Consider the following 10,071-nt stretch of genomic DNA (forward strand, 5'->3'; position numbering starts at 1 on the left):
TAGCTTGGATTGAGGGAAATGCTAGGACATTAGCCGAAACGTGACTTGCGGCCGGAAAAGAGTGTGGCAGGTGCCAGGTTCTTCAACTCCTGTTACCCATGACCTCTTGTCCTTGTCCCCACTTAATCGACAAAGGAGTGTGTAGGCACCATGCTCTTCCATTATTGCTCTTCTCGGAAGGTGACAAAAAAACACCATGTTTGTCTTGTGTGATCATTTCTTTAATAAAATATGAAGTGTTCCACAATCATGACAGCTTCTTGCAAAAAGAACAGAAACCTTACGAGGCACTCATCCATCTAGAATCATCTGGAAATCTGTAGTGGCCACATGTGCTGGCCACCTACCATATGTGAGACTTGGCACTGTCTGTGGCAGGCAGAGGAACAGACACCACGGTGCCTTTCACTCTGCCTGGAGTTCCTGACAGAGTCTTGGTTGAGTTCTCACTCTTTCACTGTACTGAAGCATGAGCTCCCCCATCTTGTCTCCATTTTCTCCAGACCCTTGCACAGTTGTTACCTTTTGGGTAGGATCCATCAAGTACTCCTTTGATTTCCTAAAACTTGAAAAAGGTCGACCAGCCTGTCAAGTGGGTTGAACCAGTATGACCTCCATAAGCTCCTATGCTTAATGGCTTGGTCCCCATTTTGTGGAATTGTGTGGGAATGGGTAGGAGGTGCGGCCTCATTAGAGGAGGTGTGTTACTGGGATGGCCTTTGCAGCTTTAAAAGACTGAAAGAATTACCAGTATCTTTCTTTGTGCCTTGTGGTTGTCTTCAAGAGATTAGTTCTTAGCAACTGCTCTGGCACTATGCCTGCCTGCCTGCTATCATCCCCCTAGCCATGACAGTCATGGCCTCTAACCCTCTGAAACTATAAAGCACAAATAACCCCTTTCTTCTATAAGTTGTCTTGGTCTTGGTATTTTATCACAGTAATAGAATACCAATACAGACAGCCTGCTAACCGTCTTCAGCACCAAAACAGGGCTCTGTGCTGATTCACTTAGCCTGGGCACTAGACTCAGGCAGGGTCCAGGGGACATTAGGTCAGGCATTTGCCCTTCAGTTCACTCTGTGGCCACAGAAAGGTAATCCCGACTTCTCCGTTCCTCTTTTTCATCATCAGTACCATCCAAGGAATTCTCTTCTATGGGGAGAGTCACCCTACATAGGTTGTGTAACTCTCTCTATACTCCTGAGCCTGTGTGGGTTTGCGTCTGTACCTGGTTCTCCTACATGTCTCCATATCTCACTTGTGACCTATGGGCTGCATGGGGCCAGGCACAGCTACGGATGTGGCCCAACACAAAATCATAAATGTACTCAAGACATGAAATTTTTTTTTCCCCGCAATTTTCTGTAACTTGATTGGGAGTATGAACTCTGTAAATAACAATATCATGGCACAATGTCATGACAACATAGCACTGGGAGTCACACTGCCAGGCATCTCATTTAAACCTTTCATTTCATTGCAGAAGAGACCAAGGCCCAGGAAAACTTCCCACCTCTTAGGGTCCCGAGTGGAAAGCCATTCTCATGGAGTCCTCTGTTGGCTTATTTTCTTAATAAATACTCAGATAACGCCTGTGGGTACTGGGTCAGATTATTTACAAACATTAGCATTTTCTTGTGTTTGTCTTACTGGGATTGTACCTAGTGACTTCAGACGTGTTAGACAAGCATCCTCCCACCTTGACCCCTTTATTTTACTTTGAGTTAGAGGTTCACTAAATTGCTTAGGCTGCCTTTCAACTCAGTCATGTGACGCGTCTGTCTCAGCTGCCCCAGTAGTTTGGATGCAAGCCCGTGCCACCAGGTTCAGCAACATTAGCATATGCAGAAACTCTGGGATATGAATATGTCACTAGCCACACTTTACAGAAGCAGAACGCTAACTAACCTGAACAATTCTGACTGTGGAGCCATAGAAATGAAGAGGCAGACATGATTGTATGACTCTGGACTCTGCCTAAGCTACCACCCAGACTCTGTTCTGTGACACCCCTCAATTTTCCTTGACAGCAACTGGAAAGTCCAGTGTATAAACCCTCTCTGTTTCTCTTTTCTAATGCGGGAAAAGAGGTCTGGGGTAACGTCAGGTTTGTTCAATCCAGTGCACTCAAGATACAGAAACGAATCAGCAATTGTGCTGCTGATCCAGCTGTCACCGCATCTTCGTTCCCAAAGGAGACAAGGAAAGTCCAAAGAAGGTCGGAGAAGGTCACCAACTCCAAGCCCTGGCTTCAGCAAGCCTTCTACAGTTCAAGAGAGAGAACGCGGGCGCACTCGGCAACCCCCTCCCCCTCCTAGTTCTTATCAGCTCAGGTATCTCCAGAGCTCCAGAGAAGACCACGCCCATTGGGTCAAGCAGCCCCATACCATAGACTGCTGTGACTGAATTCACACAACACTTCTCCCCCACCCCTCCTTCTCTCTCCTCCTTTCCCCTCTCCCCTTGAGCCATCACAATGAAAACGGAGTGGGGGTGACTTTTTATAGGGATCTGTTATATCTTTCCACGTTTCCTTTACAAAGTTCTACTTTCCCGTGGAGGATGAAAATGGAAGATTTGCTTGCACACGGGGAGGGAGGGGGGAAGCGGAGGGGGGGAGGGTGAAAGGGGTGCAGGAAAGGAGGAGTGAGAGCAAGTTGGGGTTCTTGTTCCTGAACTAACCAATGATCATTCCATCTCTTGGTGTTCTTTCCCAGCATTCCGCGGGGTGGTGGTGGCAGGGAGTTCCTCCTAAAAATCAATCCCCACGGACTCAAAGTCGTCCTTGGGATGTCAGTCCAGGCCACTCTACGTGGTCACAGACAGGCTTCCAGTGTGTCTCATTAAGCAGGAGTAGAAGGACCAGTTTTTGAGACTGTCAGGATGGAAGGGGTGGAGCTATGCAAAGCTGGTTGAAAAAGAGGCTAAGGTGTAGAGAACAGGTAGACTGAACGGAGGAATCCAGGAGCAGGTACCTCCATATACCTGTCTCTTCAGGACATAGGGGCTTCTTCGCCTCCAGGTGTGAGCCCGAGTTCCCAGGGTTCAGGAGTTCCTTTGCCTGTCACTTGGAGTTACATCTATTAATTTCTGTCTCTCTTCCATTTATTAAATGAGATCAAGGAAACTGCTGGGAAAGGTGATGCAGTGAGGGGGTGGTGAGCTGAAGACAAGCCTAGCTCTTCTAGGGGCAGCGGGATGCTATCCAAACAGCACTGCTGAGGAAGAAAAGTCAGAGGATCCCCAAAGCAGACACAGGAAACGAGACCAGTTCATGAGCCTTGTGCTTCGGCCCGTCCCCCCTCTGCACATCTGACGTATGAGCCATCAGAAAAGGCTTTAGACTCAGCTTATCAGTGGATGCCTCCTTCAAAATGGCACATTAAATGACAGTGACGTCCTTTTTTTTTTTGCCTTTTTGTAAAATAGGTTAACTGAGTACTCAAGAGATTTGGAAATGGTTGATAAACTATGCAATTTCTATGTGCCTCAAGGCCAGTAGAGGCTGTTGGAGGTACCAAGTGTCTCTCCTAGCTTTATACACTTAGGTTCCAGGCACAGTTTGATGTGGGACAACAGACATGATGCCCTGAATCGTCCTGTAGTCGTGGGACAGAAAGATTCCTCCTCATGAATGTCTCTGTTTTGTAGACAAAGAAAATGAGGTTCGGAAAGGTCTGGGGTCTTTCCTTGTGTCCCACAGATGCCATGGAGTGGCATGGTGACTGCAGACGAGGCTCCTGATAGTGGGGAGTCATGCTCTAGTCTTGTCTTGCACTTTATGAAGTTTCTGACCCGTATGGGCTGCTGGTTTGTAATTTAACCCAATATAAAGTACAAATCTTTTGCAGGAGGTTACTGGGCCTGGCTCTGGATTGCATTACCCTATGACTCTGCCTGTGCCAGGAAGTCCACACTTTAAAACTAGATTCAGCTGCATGCTGGATCAATGACCTTGAGCCAGTCACTCTCGAGTGACCAGTTTACGTCAGGAGCCTTTGTGTTTTATCAGCAAAGGGAGTACAGTCTTCCTGAGTACAAGGCCAGGAGGGCAACCACGCAGCTTGGAGATAACCCCCAACTCAAACCCTAGGACTGTAGCCAATATCTGCACCCTCCCCCACAAGCTTCTGAATTTCCTCTGAGATTGCCCTGAAACTGCTCTGCCCCCTTCCAGATGCTTCAGCTATGACTCTAGCCAGCACCGTGCACATTCCCTGGTGGGGATTTCTGCATTCTCTTCGATGGCTTTTGTCTGTTCTGTTCTGAAGTTTCTGGAGAGCTGGGCTATGAATGCACCTCTCAGAAGAGCCCCAGAGCAGAGACCACCTCTTGACATGTGCTAATCTCAGGGATAAATGCCAGTGGGATGAAGACAGGAGCACCTCTATGCAGGCACTAGGTAATTACTCAGGATTTGGATTTGATTCGGGAAGCCCAGTGTATGCCAGAAAGGCTCTCCAGGAGGATAAGGGGTGAGGGCTGTTTTTTGTCAGTTTAACAGGAATTTCATTAGCCTCTGTGTGGAGTCTAAAGTGGTCAGGGCAGGGGCTGATCTGTTGAATAGAGAATGGCCATGCCCTAATTTCTGGCCTCATCACAACAGCTCTTGCAAAGACCCAAGCGAACAAATTAGCCACTCGAGGAACATTTCTAATGAATACACCCTTGTCTTCGTCCTTTTTCAGACTGAAAACTCAGCAGAAAAGGCAAATAGGTAGGCTCTAATACAAAAGGGATACGGGGGCGTTTGTCTTCTCCACCCCCTCCCCGACACACACCACAGAGGACATGGAGGAGGATGGGCAACCCTCTGGATGAAGGTCACCTGCTATTCTAACAGCATGCCATGAGCATGGGCACAGGAACATCTACCTACTCTGATGGCACTCGGCGTGATGGGCAGATGCACCAGGGAGAGGAAGAAGACAGCAGAGTCTGATGTGCCCTCAGCTCCATGTGAGCAAAGGCTGATGCACCGTCTTCCATGTGTAATCTTACAGGCAAACAAGTCTCTGACTGGTGGGCTGAGCTTGCACAGGAATGTGGCCGGGCTACACTCTCTTGGCAGTAAACCTGTGAACCATTTTACCAAGGAGTGTCATTAAAGCAAGTCTAATGAGACCTTAGGAAGTCAGAATCAGATGGTGACTGGAAAGGACCTGAAGTAGGAAGACAACTGGAGGCAGATGTTCTTGTTTTGATACAGCATGTGCTATGGTATTCAAGGTGTGTTCAGGGAAACACCTCTTACCCGAACGTGCATTTATGTGCAAATACCACCTGGATCAAACTAGACACAACCCAATACTCATACTGATGGCACTGGAGGCTTCAGTGTGTTATATAGCATACCGTACCCTTGTCAAACAGTTTGACTGGCAACTGCCCATTGCAATGAGTCATTTGTCTCGTTCAAGGCCTCTGGTTTTTGGTACACCCTCCTCACTGTATCTTTACGTAAGCTCTTCTGGGGTACCCTGTGTCTTGGAGAACTTGCGGGTATCATTCTGCAGTACCAGAACTCCAGCAGGACCTAGATGGGGTAGGTTGGAGTGGCCATTCCCTCCACCCAGAGCCAGGATGTTGTCCGAGTCTAAGCTGCTGCCAAGGGCTGTGTCTCAGTCCATGGTCCAGCCGCATCTGGGGTCTGGGTTGTTGATGTCTGTGGCCAGAGGCACCTCAGGAGGACTTAGGAATCATGTGAGATGAAATCAGAGGACTGTACCAAGCCAGTCCCACCCTTCACTGCACTGGAAAAACTGTCCTTACCTCTCGTTGCCCACTTCAACAAGAGAACTCGCCCCTGCACTTGGGAGAGAGGGCCCCCACTCCTCATTGCAGGTGAGGATGAACCTACTCTGAGCTCATGTATGTAGGAGAGCTGACTCTGCCACCACACCCAAGGCAGGTGGCCCCAGTGACTCAATCTGATCTCACTGGCTAACACCCACGTCCACAAACTGGGCCTGGGGCTTATATGTATGGGTATTGTGTCTGAGCACCACACGTGTGTAGGGCCTGTGAAGGCCAGAAGAAGGCATTACATTCCCTGAAATTGGAGTGACAGATGGTTGTTAGCTGCCATTTGGGTGTTAGGAACCAAACCCAGGTCCTTTGAAAGAGCAGCCACTGCTCTTAACCACTGAAGGATCTTTTCCTGACTCCATTCAGGAATTCTTAAGGGACTATCTCTATTTTTCACTCTTAGACCAACAGACAATTGTCCTTCCCTCCCAATCGCTCTTCCTTCCACTATGCTTTACTGAGTCCCTGGGGTGAGGGGGTGTAGAATACCTTGACACAAAGTGCCACCTTGTAAAACAGGAAGGAAATAGAACCCTACCTCAATTCATTGCTAGGTAAGAGTTAGAAGGCATCCATTTCAGCCACATCATCCTTTGGATGAGAAATGAGACCTGGGAAAGAATGTTCCAGAACATTGCTATGAGCAGGGTTAGCATCTGGCCCTTGGGAGATTTTACATTGAGATATGAGCTAGCCTGTTTGGTCCAGATTCCAATCCACTCCATCCTTTCTTTGAGTTCTGAGGGAACTTGCTGAACATCTGTGGGCCTTGGCTTCCCTTTCCAATGAATGAACAAAAGCACTGCCCAGGTAACATGCAGGGGCACATCTTAAGTCTGACAATCCCATTCCTACACATAAAGACATATCACAGATTCACAGGTAAGTGTAGCATGCATCTACCACCCCGAGCATATCAGTCTGGCATCAACCTCACATCCTAATTACATCTTTTTAATGAAGTGACTGCAACAATTTCTGCCATCACTCTGACCCTAGAGCTGTGTCATCTTGGAGAAGGACCTCCCTGTCTGTGACTTGCTGTCTGCTCAAGTGACCGAGCAGTATATTAATGCAGCCTGCCCAGCAAGCCTGAATCTGGAAAGCTTGTTGGGCCTATTGCTTTGAGCAATGGGTCCCATAGAGACAGGGCTCAACAGAAGACTTTGCTGTCTGTCAATGCAATTTTCGGGGATACACGTGCTTCTTACCTACATGTGAAGGAAGGGGAGGTGTCTCTGTGACCCAGCATTTTTACAATGCAGGGGGATAAAATCCAAGACCTCACGTATGCTAGACAAGTGCTCTACAATAGGGCTCCATGCCCAGTCCTATTAGCACTGTTTTTGCCAACTTGGTGTCTACCTTTTGTATTTTGCTTCCAGGTATAGCTTGCATTCCACAGAGCACTTTAATAATCATTCTATGAAGTCAGCATTCACGTCTACCCACCTTTTCTTTGTGCTTTCAGCCAGACAGTTCTATGTATTTTCTAGGTTTGCTTTCCTATTGTTTAAGGGACACGATTTTACGATTCTGCTGTGATTGTCCTAAAATCAAATTTTGCCTCATTCTTTTTTGGGGATATTTTTAGTGCTTATATAGCATTATAGGTGACAGATATTTTCTTCCTGTACTTAGAAGCTGCCATCCCATTGTCTCCTGGCTCGCATTTTTTTTCTATTGAAAAATAAGATGCCTTAGGCGCACACGCAGTTTCCTGGGCTTTCAAAAGCAGCTCATACTGGTGTCAGCAGCCAGAGGAAGATGCACATGGCCACCCACACCCCCGGAACACTCAGCACAAGCTGGGTTTTTACTTCTTTTCTGGGCTGTGTTTGAATGGTGTCCCAGGGAGACTGATATTGGTTCCTGTCGCTCAGAATGTCTGCGAGGACTGTCCATGAACCTGGTCTTGTGTCTATGGAGGCTATAGTCTCAGTCTGTGTGTTGTTTCATGCTAGGAGTCTCTACACATTTGTTTCATGCTACAACATTCATTCATTTATCCTACCCTAGATGGGCATTTGGTCATGGCCCCTGGTACTAAGAGTATCCTAGAACATAACATGGCAAACAAGGCATGGAGACACACCGGCCCATGAAGATGCACACATTCAGCCTCTGTGAAGTCAGCAGACAGTGCTTGTGATTTCCAGCTGCACTTGTGAGAGTTATTGGAATGTTTCATACCACAGTGACCCAGTAGTGTAGGATTTCCCTCTGTATGCAGTGATTACCATTGATTAATTAAAAAAAAAAACTGCTTTGGACCTATAGCAAGGCATAACTTAGCTAGGCAGGGAAAACTAAACTGAATGTTGGGAGAGAGAAAGCAAAGTCAGAGAGAAACCATGTAGCCGCAGCCAGAGACAGATGGGCTGAAACTTTGCTGGTAGACCACGACCTTGTCGTGATGCACAGATTAATGGAGATGGGTTAAGTTAAGATGCAAGAGTTAGCAAATAACAAGCTAGAACTAATGGGCCAAGCGGTGATTTAAATAATATGGTTTCTCTGTGATTATTTCAAGGCTAAGCGGCAGGGAACCAACAAGCGTCCTCCTCCAACAACCAAGAGACTTTGCCTTTTTACTCTCCATCATCCCAGGAGATGCTCTGCTGAAACCCCAGGCACATAGGTCAAACAGACCTGAAAACAGAGGAATACAGCAGGATGCAGAGGCAGGGCGGGCAGGTTACAGATCCTGAGGGCACAGAGGCTTTTGAAATTAAAATAAATAACTGTAACAATGTTTGATATGCTGGGGCCACTGCAACACAGCTAACTACACACACACACACACACACACACACACACACACACAGAGGGAATAATTATTACCTTATGACTCAAAGCAAACATCCATTCATGCCAGAGATATGACCCAGAAATCTGTCTTCTGCTTTCCTTATCTCTACCCAGGAGACCAGAGGTGTGGTCAGGCAGGGTGGCAGCAGCTTAGCAGGTCTGGAGTCTGCCTGGTGACCAGATAGTTTGCTTGGTTTTGTTTTTATGGCTTTTTGAGACAGTATTTCTCTGTGTAGCCCTGGCTGTCCCAGAACTTGCTTTGTAAACCGGACTGCCCTCAAACACATAGTGATCTGCCTGCCTCTGCCTCCCGAGTGCTGGCATAAAAGGCGTGCAATGCCATGCCTAGCATCACCAGGTAGTTTGATAAACTCGGGAAATCATGTCACTTCTCTGATCACCTGCAAATCGGTAACGGGACAGCATAGGAAGTCACATTGTACGTGTTCTGTTTTCCATCCTTTGCTGGGGCAGGTAGCGAGCAGGGGTACACACCCACCCAAGGAACAAAAAGACCTAGAGATGATACCTAAAGTCAGCCGCCGGGACAAGGGAAGCAAGCAGCATACTGTACCAGAAGTAAACAAAACAGGAAGGTCTGACTGGGGCTCAGGGTAGGAGCAAAATAACCTGGGCTAGAACCTGTCTGCTGTCATTCACATCAAAGTCTCTCTCTCTCTCTCTCTCTCTCTCTCTCTCTCTCTCTCTCTCTCTCTCCCCTGCTGCTTCCTGGTTGGGTCTCAAGATGCAAGCTCTCAGCTACTGCTCCAGAACCATGCCTGTTTGCCTGTGGCCATGGTTTTTGCCTTGATGATCATGGACTTTACCTTCTGAAGCTACAAGCCCCAAATAAACAGTTTCTCCTATAAAGCTGCCTTGGTTATGATGTCTTGTTAATAGCAATAGAAAAGTAACCAAGATATGAGGAGAGACACCCAAGACTGTCTTCTGGAATCCACTAAGCATATGCATATACACATACATGCACATGTACACACACACACACACACACATACATACACACACACACACACACACACACACACACACACAGAGAGAGAGAGAGAGAGAGAGAGAGAGAGAGAGAGAGAGAGAGACATGGACACTTTTAAACGGAATATAGTAAGTCAACTAAGGAGTCTTGCTTTGATGGGAAGTAGGGGAAACTTGTTATTATCCTGTTCTCCATCTAGTTTGAATCCCAGAGGCAGTTTTAAGGTGTTCCAGGACTTACAAGGGGCACAGCTGAGAATTCAACCTTGAGAGTAAGAAGATGGACACAGAGAAAGAGAGGATGAGAGCCGTCTGCCCTGGACCACAGCACAATGAAGACAGAGCTGACAGAATACCTGGGCCTCTTAACTTCCAGAGGAAGGATCCTTTATGAAGCACTCAGATAATCAAGCCATAATTTCCGTCATGATGTTAATGGACTCGCCCTCTGAGACTGCA

This window comes from Arvicola amphibius, chromosome 9 (genome assembly GCF_903992535.2).
Source record: "Arvicola amphibius chromosome 9, mArvAmp1.2, whole genome shotgun sequence".
In the NCBI taxonomy this organism is placed as follows: Eukaryota; Metazoa; Chordata; class Mammalia; order Rodentia; family Cricetidae; genus Arvicola; species Arvicola amphibius.